The sequence below is a fragment of the Ambystoma mexicanum genome, chromosome 10 (genome assembly GCF_040938575.1).
Source record: "Ambystoma mexicanum isolate Mex_15411 chromosome 10, UKY_AmexF1_1, whole genome shotgun sequence".
NCBI classification, from domain to species: Eukaryota; Metazoa; Chordata; class Amphibia; order Caudata; family Ambystomatidae; genus Ambystoma; species Ambystoma mexicanum.
The window spans coordinates 1201130330-1201145968 of NC_090932.1; the positions used below are offsets into that span (position 1 = coordinate 1201130330).

The following is a 15639-nucleotide window of genomic DNA, read 5'->3' on the forward strand; positions in this document are numbered from 1 at the left end:
GACAATCTGCCAGAATATTTGAGCACATCCCCCCCCCCCCAGACACATCCCAGCTCGAATCCCTAGAACTACCCATCTCCACCGAAGAAATCATAGACGCAATCAAGTCTCTCAAACCAGCCGCGCCGGGCCCTGACGGCCTATCTGCAAATTTCTATAAAAAGTTCGCTAGAATCCTAGCTCCTCAAATGACAGCCCTATTCAACTCCTTCATTGACTCAAAATCAGTAACCAGATCAATGGCAGAATCACTTACTGTACTGTTACACAAACCTGGCACGGACCCCGAACTAGCAGCTTCTTATCGGCCATCTCACTCCTAAACAACAATGGGAAGATCTTTGCCAAAGTACTGGCCAGCAGACTGGGTCCAACTTTACCAATCCTAATTGATCAAGACCAAACGGGGTTCGTCCCTGGGAGGGGAACTCACGATAACATCAGAAGGACGATAAATATCATCGAATGTGCCCACAAACTAAAGGTAGGCATGGCCGCTATATCGCTAGACGCACACAAAGCCTTTGAACTGGTAGACTGGGGGTACATTCGAGCAGTCCTGGAGCACCTGGGTTTTGGCCCAAATTTCATCACTTGGGTAATGGCCAACTACCAATCTCCCACCACGCAGCTGCGAGTCAATGGGGCCAGATCTAGCAAAATCCACATAACCAGGGGCACTAAGCAGGGATGCCCACTCTCACCTTTAATCTTTGCTCTGTTTATGGAGCCCTTTGCTGCAAGAATTAGACAAAACTCCAGCATAAGTGGGCTAACGGTGGGGGGCCATGAATATAAGTAGCGCTATATGCGGACGATGTCCTGATAACAGCGACTAACCTGGAAACTTTCTTGAAAGCTTTATGGGAGGAAATTTTAGAATTTGTGGCCCTATCAGGGTTCTCGGTAAATCTACCCAATCCACAGCCTTGGCGGTTAATCTCTCTGAACAGGAAAAAGACACTCTCAGACCACTAATGCCAATCCCATGGTCTACGGGCCCAACCGGTTATCTCGGGGTACACATCCCCAAGGACCCATCGCACCTGTATTCGAGTAACTTCCCACAATTGATCAGAGATCTCCAAAACGATCTCAAAAGATGGAAGCCCCAGGAAATATCTTGGTTCGGTAGAATCACTGCTATCAAAATGAACCTAATCCCCAGATGGCTGTACCATTGCACAGCACTCCCCGTCCATATACCGGGTCCGGCCCTAGCAGCCTTACAAAAACAAATCCAAAAGTTCGTATGGGGGGGGACCTTGCATAGCCAAACGAATAATGTTAATGGGCATACCACAGGGAGGCCTGGGATTACCAGACCTAACAAGATACACTCTAGCTGCGCAGTTATCTCAAGCTTTCGCATGGGCCCAAGAGACAGACAAGCCGAAATGGACACAACTCAAAGAAGCTTGGTGTCCGGTGCCTCTCTCAGTACTCCCACACCTGCCAACAATGAAACCGCAGGCAAATAGTGGACCCCTACTAGCGACAATGACAACAGTCCGTTGCTGGAAAGAAGCGGCCCATAAATGGGGCATCCGTGGCCCCATGGGCCCCCTAACTCCCATTTGGAATAACCCAGAATTCTCCCCAGGCCTGTCGACGCACGACTTTCAACCCGGGATAGAGGGAGGCCTACGGACAACTAGAGACAGGGGCCTATCTCGTTTGAAAGGTGCAAAGTAAAATTCAGGGTGGGGGAAACGCGAAAGATTCCACTATGCCCAAATCCGTCACTGGCTGTCCCACAGAGCAACCAGGGAAAAGTGCTCTAGAGAATTAACAGCACTGGAACTTCCTTTAGCAACCCCCACAAGTAAAGGCAGGATCTCAACCCTTTTACGACTCCGACAGAGAGACCCCTATAAAAAAAGAAAGGTATATGCTTGAATGGGAAAAGGATCTGGGAAAGGAAATTGCAGTCGAAGAATCGGGAAGAATTTGGGCCAGACTACATAAAAGCTCGCAATGTATCACAGACAGAGAAGGGGGCTATAAACTCTGCTACAGGTACTACGTAACTCCGGCGCATATTAACAAGGCCAATCCATACCTGGAACTTGCTGGCGAGGATTTCCCAGATCCTGGCTCACTAGTCCACATGATATGGACATGCCCGAAAGCTGAAGTGTACTGGAGAGAGATAATCATATCAAAGAAATCACGGGCCTCTCCATCCCGTGGGATCCCAGAGTCATTCTCCTGGGCGACACAGGTGGAGGTGAATTCCCAGTCTCAGGCCACATCCCCAGGCTGTGTACGCATCTACTTCTAGCAGCAAAAATATCTATGGCCCGGGTGTGGAGGGATAAATAAGGCCCCTCAGTGGCCCTTTGGTGGGCGAAATGTTGGGACATAGCAGTCGCCGAAAAAATTACGGCGATCCGTACAGGCTTCCTAAATAGAACCTTAAACACATGGGACCCGTTTATGGACTATGCAGCCAAATCCCTGGCCCTCACCAGGAGGCCACTGTTGACCAGATGGCTCCAGGGCAGCCCGCTCTACTAAACCACAACCCTAAGCTACAGCCCCCCCATTATGCCGCAACCAGTATATCCCACCTGGCATCCAAGGACAAGATGGACAATGATGCTTCTCCCAGCATTTTGGCCCCCGCACACCGGTCTCCCCGACAGTCGCTGCTGCTTTAACAGATTATTGAATGCTACACTACAACTGCTGTTATGTTCAATGTAATGCTCTTTAAAAATGCCAATAAAATGTTATAATCAATTAAGGGCCGCGGCTTTACTTGACTCATGCCCGAGTAATGCCCGCCTCTCCAGCTCAGGCATTATTGCTCAATTGAAAGCAGAGTATCTGTGCAGCGTTCATTACATATCTGCACGTACTCCATCTATGTCCAAGAGGTTTCTACACAAAGAGGGAGGAGTAGCTTTATACAGCATGTTTATGGAAGCCATCCCAGTAATACAAACATTTGGGGGATGACCCATTATGTTAGAAGCTATTTTTAACAGTTACCTCTAGGGTCCATGGAATCAGTCACGAAAATTATCAAGAACTTGGAATCATGTGGGATTATTTACTAATTCACAGTACTTTTAATATCCCAGTACTAGGAAAATTGAAACCCAATGGATAATGGAGCTCTGTGCAGACCTAAGGGAATTGAATAAGAGGTTATCAAAGTCGAGGTGGCCCCTTCCTTAAATTAACCAGCATCTTGCACAAATACAGGGTTAAACATTATTTACTGCCCATGATTTGACTAATGGATATTGGACTCTCAGCACTCTGAAAACCAATATATACTTGCCTTTACCTTTGGGGCAGCAGTACACATGGGAAAGAACTCGCTTTGGGTAGATCGTCAAAATGAGTTAATCATCTTCATACATAAGGCTATTCTGACCTTTTAGAAAGAGGGAATTTGGCATTTGTGGATATTCGATTTAATTAAAAGTAAAGCTGTTGGCGAGCACCTGGAATAGATCCTATGAATTTTACTAATCCTATGATTATTGCCGAAACCCATTTAAGTGTTCCATCCTCTAGTTTTAGTATACCCTACAGCATTGTACTAGGGACGGTCTCCATCTACTAGGTTGCCTTCTGGGAGAAGCGCTCAGCGGCAACATGTTCGCTTTGGAAGCAAGAAGACACAAAGCAGCACAGGTTCGATCCCAGGGTCTGCTCTTAGACACCTCTGGGTATCATATCATAGGTTACTTCTTACTCAACCATCCACTAACAGTGGGCGCACCGGGGCACCAAGTCTCCTGGCTCACTGGCCTGTCATGTAGCACTAACACCACACTTCAGCGCCCTGCAGGCTTGTCAAACTTGTGTTAGCACTTCATCTGCTGTGACTGCGGGAGGTGGGGGCTCGGGGGTGGCCGGGACAGCCGTGCCGTTTGTTTTTGCCCCTCAATCTGGGCATACCAGTAAATCTGCACTTCTTTCATGTTCCCCCGTGTCTAACCACTGTTACTCGACGTGCTGTATTGTATATTAACCAACCTGTTTTAAACCCAATACCCAAAAGTACTGCATTTTCCATCTGTTGTCTTTGACCGATTGCACTGCATCTGCCACTTGATGCTAATGAATTTTGTGCCTTTTGCGAATCCGGACAGCTGTGCATACTCGAACTACTACGGAATACTAGCTCGCATGTTTAGGCCTGCCCGAGCCTCTGCTACCACTAACAGTCCTGTCTAGGTATTGGCGCCTATCTCAAACGTAGATATTTCTGCACCTATGCCTACTTGACCTCAGATACATGCGCATTTGTTGTCATTCTATTTCTATGCATGTATTCTCTATATGTATTTGCGCATCTGTGCCCATTTTGAACATACATACGCTGGCACTGATGCTTACTCGAATCGAGAGAAGTGTGTATCTCTGCCTACTGTTTCTAGCCCCCCCTGCATAAATCGGAATCTGCCTACGGTTGCTTCTAGGCTCCCTGCGTAAATCTGAATCCACCTAGTGTTTGTAGGTCTCACTGTTTATTTGAATCTGCCTTCTGCTGTCTCTTAGGCCACCCTGCATACAATGATGCCCATAGCCACCAGTAAACTCTCTGCCACTCCCACCACGGTGCTCACCATCCTTATCGCACTCTCTGCGCTCTCACTTCCCACCGTGCTCTCACTTCCCACCGCACTCCCCCATCTAAAACAAACACTGTTTAGCCCTGCCACCACTCAACTTACTGCAATGGATATCTCACTATAAACATACCCATCACTAGCAGACACATGCTTTGCACCACCATGCATCACAACTATGTGCAGACTGGAAAGACTCAGCTCGCACACTGCAGAACACAGTACTCAACCCATTTCCACAGCAATCAAACATTAGACTAAGCTCCCGCTCGACCGAGAAACACACCCCTCGCCTCGAACACATGCAAACAGTCACCCACCAACCACAACTGGCCCCACACTGCCACTACACACAAGACTACCTACACCACCACCAAACAAAAAAAAAAAAAAAAAAAGAAATCATACACCCCAAATCAAATGTGCACTCATCAATGTACACTCCCTCCCAGCCCATGCAACCGAGATTCACGACCTTATAACCGACAACATTGACCCAATAGCCATCACAGAAACCTGGCTACACGAAGCCTCTGGCCCTGCTGTCGCACTACCACCAGGCTACACCATCCTCAGACAAGAGACTAGCACGAGTGGGAGGCGGAGTAGCCCTCATCTACAAAGAGAGTCTCTACCTTCGACTTGTCAGTCACCCCTGGACCAGCAACTCTGACCTATCTGCTAAACTCACACTGTCCCCCAATACCACAATCAACGTTCACGTACTGTACCGCCCCCCAGGCCTCCCCCTAGACTCATGAACACCTCACCCACATACTCATCAATAACATCAAAAGCTCCACCAAGTCCCTCCTATTAGGAGACCTCAACTTAGGATTTAATGAGGAGAAAGACAAACATGCTGATACCCTCACTAAGAAACTTAATACTCATTAAGTCCCACTCACTCCAAAGGCTGCATCCTAGATTGGATCGCGGACCATAACTGCCTCTCTACTATTACCTCTAACACCATCCTGCCATGACCGATCACAACTGTATCGAATTCACTTTACCAATTACCAAAAACCACAAAACTCTCACCCCTGCTATCGCAGCGCAAGTGAGAAGCTCAACGGGGACAACCGGTGCCCGTACCTCAACAGCCCTGACTAGCACCCCCCTTCGCCAACGACCCTAACACCCTAGCTGATATTTACAAGGATATTATCACTAAAGCCACTAACGAGATGGCACCTCTCGAATCCAAAAAATAAAGGAAATCATTACACATCAATTCCTGGTTCAATGAAGAACTTCAATCATTGCGCTCGTGCAAAAAAGTAGCACTGAAAAACTGGCAAACCAATCCAAGTGTCAGTACCAAAAACAAGTTCAACCTAATCTCCCACGAATACAAAGCAGGTATCACCACAGCCAAAGCTAACGCCTTCAACACACGCATCTCCAATGCTAAATCGCACGCTAGAGAAATGTTCTCTATTTTCAATGAGCTCATCTCCCCACCCAATACACCCGATGAAATAGACGAAGCATGGTGTGCTAGCTTCCAATCTGCCATGTTACACAAAATTGACTTCCCCCAAAAGAAAATTCAGGACCACTGCAAAGCCCTATCACCACAGTTGGGAACTAAACCAACCAACTCAAACCAACTCCACCAAACCTGAGTTCTCTTTCAGGGACATCCCTGAACAAGAAGTTATAAACTTCCTCAAAAACCTCAAACTCTCTCCCGTCTAAAGGGGACATATGCCCACCCAAGCTCATCAAGGACTGCGCAGACCGTTTCGCAACGCTCTTCACGGCCTTCATCAATGCGTCCTTCAAATCAGGCATTATACCGACCAGCCTTAAAAAAACAACTCTCTACAAACTACAGACCGATACCCACAGTGCCTTTCCTCTTGAAATTACTGGACAAAGCCACTCATAGCCAAATCCAACACTTTCTAGAAACCCACTCCATCCTAGGGACCAGGCAATCTGGTTTCCGGAAAGGACACAGCATGAAAACAGCTCTGGTGGATCTAAAGAATCAGATCACCCTAATCATGGACAACGGCAAGCCAGCCTTGATGCTTCTCTTAGATCTCTCAGCCACTTTCGATCTGGTTTACCACAGGACTCTCACGTCACACCTCACACATTCAGCTAACTTCTCCAAAGAAGCTGCTCTCTGGGTCACCACCTTCCTTGAAGGAAGAGCCATGAAAGTCTTCACGGATATAGCAAACGCTACACCCTCCAAAATCCACTGCGGAGTCCCTCAGGGATCTTGCACAGCACCCACATTATACAACTTGTTTACAAAGCCCCTCGTCGACAAGCTTGACTCACTTGGTATCGCGTATACAAATTACGCAGACGATACGCAAGTGCTTCTACCTCTCTCAGGATCATACTACAAAGACGCAAAGGCACTCCATACGATCTAATCTACCATTCAGGCTTGGATGGCGGTAAATGGCCTCTGCCTCAATGTGGACAAGACAGAAATCATGATACTAAACCAAAACAACACCCTAGCCAAACTTGACAAACTGTATGCCAACTTTACCATTGACAACTCCATTATCCCCACATCTACAGCCGTCAAGACGGTGGGAGTATACCTAGACTCCTCACTAACCATGACCAGACGGTAAGCGCTATCACGGCCTCCTCTGCGCACAACAAACTAATTAACGCCATAAAACCATACCTATCCAAACTAACTGCCTATCAATAGCTAGAGCTAACATTGGAGCAAAACTAGACTATTGCAATGCTTTACTGGCAGGGACATCCCCAAAAAACCTAAACGGGCTTCAAGTCAGGCAGAACAATGCTCTCCGTGCCGCCCTAAGCATCCCAAGAAGGGAGCACATCTCCCAGGCCAGACAATCAGCCCATTGGCTCCTGGTCAAAGAGCGCATCACTTTCAAAATCCTCACCCTCATACATAAATGCCTCACTCTCCCTGCACCTTCATACCTATCTGAGACCATCTCCAAATCCTCATCTACACGTCCCACCAGGACACAATACACTAACCAAGTCCTCATCCCACGTATAAAATAGAGCCAAAGCCGGTGGCTTATGCTTCCCATATATTGCTGCCAAATCCTGGAACGCATTACCTACAGACATCAGAGCAGAAAACTCACTCCCTGCATTTTATAGGAAAGTCAAGACTTCTCTCCTTGCGCAGTAAAATGTAACTATCTTCTAACCATCCCTGTAAATATCTACATTATGACACTGCCTGTAACCTTATGTACGATCATGTATTTTTAACTACGCTATGTATGTTACAAGCGCCACGATGCCCTAGGGCTGCTGCACGCTTTACAAATCCGAATAAATATGAGGCGTACTATGCATATCACAGAAAATGCAAATGTTTATTTTGAGGAGAGCTCAAGGGCGTTACGTCGTCTTCTTGCAGAGCGAGTCCTTTTCTCTGCTCTATAGGTCTACGTGCCAAACGTACTGGGCAAACACATGTTTGCCTGAGAAGCCATTTGTTTTTTCTGATTGGGCAACCTCGGCCAGGCCCACTCAACACAGATTACGTTATATAATAAACTATCCAGTCCTACTGGGTCGTGGAATTTATAATTCCTCCAACCATAGGAACCAGAAGTTACCGTCTTAGTCAAAACAAATATTGTCACAGCAACCTCATGCTGGGCATTATTTAATGTATGCTTAGCACCATGCCACAACAGAGATTGAGGATTTCATTTTGCAACACCACGTTGATTATTTCCCCGCCCCCATCTCTGAAACCTCGACCTCGCTCAAGGAACCATCTGGATCTGTTATTTCTGAAATCCATTCAGACAAACTACAAAATCCTTAGGCCTCATAGGAAATTAAAGGAAGGCAGCGACATACCCCAAAATAGTTCTGTTATATCTTTGCCTTTCCCCTGCTTGAATCTTCCTAGTTGTGAAGTTCCCAGTATAAACTGCAAGGACTCCCTATTGAATTCTTTGCAGATTTTTATTATTTACTGTCCCCCTACTGTGACTCTGAATGTGTGCACTGTTTCATGGAGTGTGGTAGGTCAGAATCAGGAGATGACAAAGAGGCATGCTTTGCAACTTTTTTTTATTCTGTTTTACCAAAAAGAAAATCTAATCTTTCCCTACATCAGGACTACAAGCCCTAATTTAAATAAATAATTAAGGTTGCTCGTTAGGAGTGCGGCATGTTTAAACCGTATAAAATCTTCTGTCCCGACATTCTAATATAAACGCGTTTCCTCCCCCCCCCCCCCAACTACTAACAATGGAAAAAACACAAAACAACCAAAATACACGGTTCGAAATGCAGGGGAGCCATTTAGCTCCTGCTTGTAGCCTCGGAGAGCCTGGTAAAATTAGCACCAAAAAGGTACTTCTGGCTCCCCAGGACAAGTGATGCCAAACACGTATGTGTTATGCATTTGGGACAACGTATACACAAACATTTGGACACATCCATACAATATTAAGCATAAGGTGTCATAAATAATGGACAAAATGTTAGGTTTCCTTCATATGTCGAAGTTAGATTGGAGGCACGCTATGTACTAGCTCCTCGTTCCCCTGTGGTAGCTCCTGGTCACTGGTTAATGCTAGATACCCAGGAGCTGCTTTTAGCTCCTAGTCATCGAATCCTAATTTTGAACCCTGAAAATGTGTTTGGGGAATTGCACAAGGAAAGAGATTGCTGATGGCTTCAGACGCCCAACACTTATAGGCCCTTGCATAGGTTTACAGTTCTTAGACTGCTGGGGAATCCGCCAAGGCCCTACCCTGGTCCCACGCTTGCTTCCCTTGCTTACAGGTCACAGTTACTCCCTCACTGGGGAATGTCCTTGTTCAGGTTTGTGTTGACTTTCAGATTTCCTTGTTGCGAGTTTCTTTTATCCTCTGCTCCTTTCCGATTACCCACTTGGGGTTCTTTTTTCTCTCCCCCCCCTTTGGGGCCATTCTGTGCTTTCCCCACTCTGAGCCTGTCTGCACTGTCAAATTCTCCCCCCCCCCCACTTAGTGGCTTCTCTGTGCTCCCTCTACTGTGTGGTCGTTCTCCCATTACCCCACTGAGTCAGTATCCTCTTCCTTGCGTCTCAGCCAACCTCCACCGTATACCCATCTCTGTGGAGCGGGACTCTTCTGGTGGATGGGGGTGGAAAGTCAGTCTGCCGTGGATTCGCTTATTCGGTGGGTGCAGAAGGTGCTGCTTCAATAGGGGATGGGCCTGATGTCCCTCCTTCTCCTCAGGCTACAGCGTTCCAAGGTGCCTCTTCCTTTGAGTCCTTGGACCAGACTCTTCCGGTGTGTCCTGATGCACTCCCAAAGCCTGGACCACAGTTCTGGACGCCAAGTCTTGAGTCTTCTCCCTCTACGGCTGGCCATACTACCCTTCAGCCTTCCAGCTCAATTAACTTTGCAGAGCCCCTCGTCTGATGGTTCTCTCCATGACAATCCTCCAGCAGGCTGAACTATTACCCTCTCAATTGTTTTTCAGAAGGCCTGGTGAGGGCCCAAAGGGGGTGGCTTCCCCTTGGGGAAAGGTGATAAACTCCTGGGATTCGTCACACAAGCTAGTTCTATCTCTATTAAAGCCATCTCATTTTAGGATATTAGGAGACTTAACAATCCCAATTACTCACAAGCCTAGTTAATTTACTCATGGCTAACTGACATTGGTTTTCTTTTTATTAATACTTACCCAACCAACAAAATGGGCTGTACTCTAGATTGGATTAATATGTGGAATTGTACACCTACCTCTCCACGTATATTACCCATTGACTGGTAAGACCATGCAGCGGTTATTTTTACTCTACTGTGCCTCCAACTGTATCTGACACCTACCGCTGCCTTCACCCTACTACCTACTGAGCAGAGGTGCCAAAAACCTTAATCCTCCTTTAAGAATATGTGAGGTACGTTTACAAGAGACTAAGGCAGAGGACATAGCTCCTCTTTACAGCACTGCTGACCGAATTTATTAATTCCACTGCACCAATTAGATCGGAAATTATCAAGTTAATTATGTGAGAAATATTGGTTCACAGCTGAATTAGATTGCCTCAGAAAATCGGTCTAAAATCTTGAACGAAAAACAGGAGAAATCCTTTCCAAGTTATGAGGAGAGAATTAACGAATGCCTAAACGTATTATAAACATGCCATTCTAGAGGCAAAGAAACAGTTTTATGCACTTTGAATAGCAGTTTCTGACTCGAAGGAAGCTTTCAAACTCTTTAAACAGCCTAAAGAAATCCACTGTCCAGCCTACCTTTGGTACCATCATCCCCATCCTGGTGTAATAAGATTCAATGTTTTTTTTTTAGAGAATTAACACTCTGCAGGACTTCTTGGTGTTCGCCTCTAATAAACAGCCTACAGTGAAAATAATTTCACGAGATAATCCGATTCAGGATCAGAAGACGTCGTTCAATTTCCACTTTGTTTCCTTGGATGAAAACATTCTTTTGGCTTCTCTCAATCCTACCAACTGCGTGACCCATGCCCATACTTGGATGTGGAGGAATGTGCAGAATACCCAACCCCCTTGATTAATACGTTTTTTAATGCGGCTTTTGGTAATGGTAATCTTCCTGAGGGATATCTGATATTTTCAGAAAAAAAATAAACACAAGTTGAGAAATGACCAAAAAATGAATTTTTTTTTGCTTTTTGAACTTTTCTTTTATGATGGGGGAGGCAGAGGGTGCATAGTTCCCCCACACCTCCCTTACCCCTCCCCTCCCTACCCTAACTTACACCCTTACCCCACCCATTATTTACCATACATAGATCAAAACTATTCTCAGTCAAGTAAATTAGGTTATTTGTACGGATTTGGTCCCCGAGGGCCTTAAGCAGGCATGGGGTACTCTTCCTATGAAGAAGCCAAATGTGGATGCAGGAGATTGCGCTAGCTACTGACCCAAAACAAAAAGGTATCCTTTCTTCTGAAAAGTTTGGACCAGGTACCCACCTCCTAGCTTCAAAGCCACCTTGAGGAGCTTTCCCTACTAGGAGATTGCCAATCTGGGTTTTGTTCTAGCAGATGAACAGAATTTGCTTTGGGGACTATATGAAAGATGCCCTTTTACAAATGGTGGATCAGGGCACATTCAGTGGACCGATGCTCCTGGACCTTGAAGGCACGCCCTTGCATGCTCACACCAGAGGGAAAGAAAATACAGCCAACTAGGGAAAAAAGGCCCATGACACACTAGCAAGGTTAACAAGTATTTTTCTCCAAAATACAAATGCATCAGCAAAGAACTCTGCCGAGCACTCCAGAGTTCTGTAGGGACGTGCATCACATAAGCACAAATAACGTCACTAATGACAATCATATAAGGTACACATCTACAATTCTAACTGGATGAACTATATACATGTAGATGGCCTGGCATCCTATATCTGTTCATCTTCGTCCACGTGGGTGCTGCTGGGCTCATCGTCCGAGATGAAGTTGGCCTGACAATTAACTGGCTACTAATACAAACAATGTTGTTTTATCACTGTAACAAGCACCTGGCAGATACAGGGATGGGCTTTGGGGGAGAGACGAAGTCACACTAACTCACGTGCTTCCCACACAAATCAGCAACTCACAAGGTCGTCCACCTTAGTTTTAGGCTATCATTTTGATGCTACCCTGAACATCGCAGCGCAAATCATGTGACCCATTTCTGAATGCGCAATAGCCTCGCCTTCTGATCCATCGAGGGTGGTTTTATGGTCAGTGGTCTGCGTTTGGACGGTGCCATGGAATGCGGGGGTCAAGGGATGAAAGCATTGCAAAGATGCATTTCTCGTGTGGGGATTGTTGGGGGCAGGAGGGCTTTGCCATCTGTCCCGTGCGATGGTACTGCCAAAAGGTACTCTGCTCCCTTCTCATTGCCTTGTAGGGCACATTCTTTCCGAGGTGGAAGGGCCTGTAATTTTTTTAGAACAATAGAGGATTTTGAGGACTGAGACCTGGCCGGTGGTGATGTTCATGCAAGGGGATCCAACACTCCAAGTTATTTATAACACGCTCGTACACTAGTGTTTCTAGGAGCGACAAGACAAGGAATGGGAGAAAATGGAAGGCAAAAAAAAAAAAAAAAAAAAAAAAAAAAAATGAATGGCGGTGGCGGGGGGGCGTAGTGCAATAGGTAAAGCTTGAGTAAGTGCCACCGGAGTGGCTGTGCTAGGAGGCAGGGGACTGTAGGGTTGGAGATAAATAAGCCCAGAGGCAGCGCAAGGGGGCAAGTGGTCATGTAGGATCCTGGTGCCCATTAAGATACAGAGGGTGGCCATGTAACCAGTTAGCGCAGCAGAGAAGAAAGCATAAGCGAAACGGAAGCTCTTGAGTTGATTCGGGAACCTTAGGTGGTCCTGCTCAAGTTTCAGAGAGGCAGGAAGGCTGTTCCAGAGGGAGGAACCAGCCGAGGCGAGAGAGATCTACCCCCACTAATCTCTGCCTGGAGAAGCGTCTGACCCTTAGAGTTGGAGGTGGATGAGCAAACGGCTTGGGAAGGAAAGTGCTAACCCACAAAATGGTTAGCCGCACTTGGGCATACATCTAAGATGGCTGCTGCTTGCCAAGATGGCACCAGGATCTACCATAGAACATCTAATGTATGCACTAACGTGGTTGCGGACCCTCCATTATGTGCACCCTCCCCACCCCGGATGTGCTCTCTTAGCATTTATTTCTCATTAAGTATCACCTGGGGGTGTAGGGGGTGGGAAGACACTCCTTTCCAACATTCCCCCCTTTGTTAATCCTAAATTAACAAACTCCCCTGCAGTGTCATTTGCTACTAAGTTCCAATATACCTTCTCCTCCCCCCACTGCACCCTCTACAACCTTTCAGTTATCAGGACTGGTGGCGACCCGTCCTTTGGAACCGATGTCTTACAAACATCTTTCAAACGGGCCCCAAAGTGGGCACATTCTTCTGGAGAACATGCCATGCAGATACAACTCCCAACTTCAGCTAAGTCAATCCAGTGCTGAGTTTAATTCTCGGTGTCCATTGGGGTGTAGGGATTGTGCCCTGGGGTTCTAAGGGGTGATAAAGGTCTACCATACATGGTTTGCTTGGGTACCACTCTGTAGTACCACAAACTGCTTTGGGTGTTATCGCATTTGAGACCATATTTGAGCTATTGGGCCCCGCTTTGGCACATGCGAAGAATGACCAAAAATAAAGACGATGACGGGTACCAGCATCCTTACAATCGCTTCCAGCCAGGATGGAGCCCAGAAAAAGAGTCAGATCAAACTGGTCCTCATTTTGTATTCCCGCTTCTTTCTTCATGCGCACTCCCAGGTTGTGCACAGCTTAGATGAGCCATTCTCATAATCTTCGGGAGGCGCAAATGTGCAGCAAGAATCCCCGATTTTCTTGCACAAGCCTCCTTCCATTGTATTCAGTATATCCAGGACATACCTATTTTGCATCGTCATCAGCCTCAGAGCGCAGAGTTCCACCTTTATGACATTGAACCCTTGCTCGGTGTCGTTGGCCAGTTGGCTCAGTTGCCAGCTGGCAATCTTCAGCCATTTAGCTTTGGCCGCAGCCTGCACACCAGGTAGTAGCAGTGAGGCAAAGACAGATTTGGCTTTGCTGAAGTCTGTATTCATCTGGGATCCACAAGCAGGTTTGAGGAGTCTGGACAGATATTCCTTCATAGGATTTCACCTTTTTCTTTCCCAGGAAGGTTGTAATTGCAACAGGTTTCTTGTTTCTACTTCAGAGGTTGGAAAGGAGGTAGGGGCCAAAATCTGCTGCCCCCCCCCCTTGCAAATGTACTGCTGGGAATACAAGTAGTGCTCAGTGCATTGGCCAGCGAACAATACCCCCTCCATGATGGTGGGAGGTGCAAGTACGCTTATTGGCCAAACACCCAGTAGTAATCCATCACTGTCGCCGTGCCTTTTTTTGAGATCATGAACAAGCAGAGTCTTATCGTTCCAGCACTGTAAAAGGAAAGTTCATATGGTTCTTCTCCTTTACTGATTTTTTTCATTGCTTCAATCCAGGTTAGTTTTGTGATGTGTTCAGTCCAAACTGGTGCACACGCAGCTTCCACCCTTGCCAGAACCCCTTCTCTGTACCCTAGGAGGCTCTCTGCTATGCAGCTCACCGTTTCTTGCCATTTGGTATGTGTATTTTAAGTCCTTGCATCACCAGATAGGGCTTTTTCAAACTCAAATCCTAATGTTAGGAGAGAAACTCCTAAAATAGGTAAGGTTAGATCTAAGAGGAAGGCATTGTGTCTCTAGAATTGGCACTTCCTGTGGCACGAGGACCTTGGGTGCCCCCGATGCATGCATATTAATGAACATACCTAACTGTCATTCATTTTATTCCTCCACACCAAGCTCATGTCCGTATATCAACTATTGGAGAGTTCAGGGCATCAAAACCAAGACCTTGATAGGTGTCATATTTCGCCCTTCGTGCTGGTCTCCTTGTACATTTGGGTGTACCTACATACCCATTAATGATAGTGCCACTATTATGTACTTTAATTGAGGTGAAGTTGTGAAAAGTATTAAACACATTTGGGAACAATACGGACCTGGCAATATAGTCTAACAATCCAGTGCAAGGGGGTTGATTACTACTGTGTACATGCTGGTGTGTAAAATGTGGCTGGATTATTTACAGTGGAATTGTAATGCCCCCCCACCATCTTTTACATATCTTTGTAATATAAAAGAAGCCCCTAAATAAATATTGAAATTGCAAATAAAAACCAGCTATATAATGCATTGTATACGAATATGAAAAATCTAGACATAATTCTATAAATATACTGCTTTCTAATATATGGAGGGATTTCAGAGCGCTGGTTTCATATCTTTCTTCTATCTGAAATGCAAAACGTATGCACACAAAAAGAAGAAAAGAGAAAGAGTGAGAGAGGGAAAGAGACACAAAAGCATCCGATTTGCAACTGTATATTTTCTTCTTTAGCAGCAGTGCAAGTGCACAGGTTTGTGGTAGGTGGGGCACTATGGTAGTGTGAAGGGAAGTGAGGTAGATATACACTACCAGTATTTTAAAGTGCTGGTGCAATGTTTGAATG

General features: G+C 46.1%; 1 protein-coding gene across 2 annotated transcripts in view; it reads right to left on the reverse strand.

The window, feature by feature from the left end:
* The window catches only part of PEBP1 (phosphatidylethanolamine binding protein 1), a 461575-nt gene that overhangs the window by 427075 nt on the left and 18861 nt on the right, over positions 1 to 15639 (reverse strand). The window lies entirely within an intron of this gene.